This window comes from Cicer arietinum, chromosome 7 (genome assembly GCF_000331145.2).
Source record: "Cicer arietinum cultivar CDC Frontier isolate Library 1 chromosome 7, Cicar.CDCFrontier_v2.0, whole genome shotgun sequence".
In the NCBI taxonomy this organism is placed as follows: Eukaryota; Viridiplantae; Streptophyta; class Magnoliopsida; order Fabales; family Fabaceae; genus Cicer; species Cicer arietinum.
The window spans coordinates 22,515,549-22,517,325 of NC_021166.2; positions in this window are offsets into that span (position 1 = coordinate 22,515,549).

A 1,777-nucleotide genomic window follows, 5' to 3' on the forward strand; every position below is an offset into this window, starting at 1 on the left:
GCATTCCTGAAGTGGAGATTCCTCTTCTAGAAGTTCCAGTATTTGCTGTTGCATCAGGATCTGGTGTGTTTGCCTCTAAAGGTTCATTTTCCACTTCCTCTGCACCAACCTTTGACCTTTCTCAACTTGTGAAGAATGTGGACTTTGAAAGATTTGAAGCTAAGACTAAAGCGTCTATGAACAAATGACCAAAAATAAATAATCTATTCATAATACCCTATGCCTTATTAGTTAGGTTGACCAACCCAAACCCTTAAGATTCTTTTGTTTTCTCTATTTTTTATGTTATGTGTAAAACTTCTCTTTTACTTTATTAATGAAACTTTTTGTTGTTCAGCCTTATTGCATTCATGTTTTGTACTTATTTTTGTTTGATGATAAAAGATGGAGTATATATTTCGACAACTATTTAATTTTTAAAAGTTATTAATCTAGTATAACTTGTAAAATCTCGAATTTTATAATAAACTATTCTATTAATTAAATAAGATTTTTAAGGATTAATTTTGTATTAAAAGTGTTTTAGATTATATGTTGATAGATATTGTAATTATTTTTCTTTATATGTATACTTGCTATTGTGATTAATTTATTTTATTTATAAAACAAAAATAATTTTATGTTTGAATTGTTGTTGATTTATTTTAAAGAATTAAATTGTGTTGATTTATTTTAAAGAATTAAATTGTACATGTTGATTTATTGGAAAACAAATATCTATGATTATTTTATTTAAAGTTTAGAGTGGCCAAAAATTTACTCCAAGTTTTACTATGTCTTGTTTTTAAGAAAATCTAGAAGATTTATTGTAGTAATAATTTTGAAAAAATAAGTAAAAAATTTGAAACTATTTTAGAAGTTTTGACATCTTGTAATTTTTCTATCTATTTATATATATGGCCTAATTTTTCTTTCAAAATATAGGATGAAAATAGTAATTTTTAGAGTACTTGAATATTTAAAAATGGGTTTTTGATGGTTAAAATACGAGTGTAATTTTAGGAATCTTATTTATTTAAAAGTAACTTAAAAAAATATTTTGAATTCCGACCAAAAAAATATATTTTATAGCGCTAAATGATTAGTGATACTTTTTATATTAATTTAAGTGTAGAAATCAATTTTTAAAATATGGTTTAACCTCGAAAATGATTTATGCACTACTTGATTTATTTTGAGTTGTTAACGTGTTATACTACCTTCTGAGTAAGAATTACTTGTGTTATCTCTGTTACTTGAATAATCTCAGTTTCCATTTGTGTTAAGTGACAAAGATTAAGAAAAAAATACATTAGATGTAATAAATTTGAAGTAATTGGATTTCTATCAAAATGTGTTACGTGTTTAGAATTGATGTTTGATTTGTGAAATAAATTTAGAATCATGGCACCAATCGTTTTGATTAGTGATGTGAATATGTATATGATTATGTGAATATGAAACTGTGCATTTCAAGTGTTTTAAGTGTTGGTTATTTAGTGGATAGAGTTTGTAGTGGTTAGAAGTCTTTAAAAATGAGACAACTCTATACTTTTTATTTTTTATTCTAATTTTTGATTATGTATGGCTGCAAGTGTTATTTATTTTGTTGCTGTCATTACTTGTAATTGACAAATAAATTATTCTGGATGTGTAATTAAGAGATTTTTTAAAAGAGTAGGAGTTGTGGCGCTACATTCACATTCTCAAATCATATTAAAATATCTTTAATTACATTGTTGAAATTTAATCGACTACTGTAACGCTCCAAATTTTTATCCAAATATTACTTAAAAAT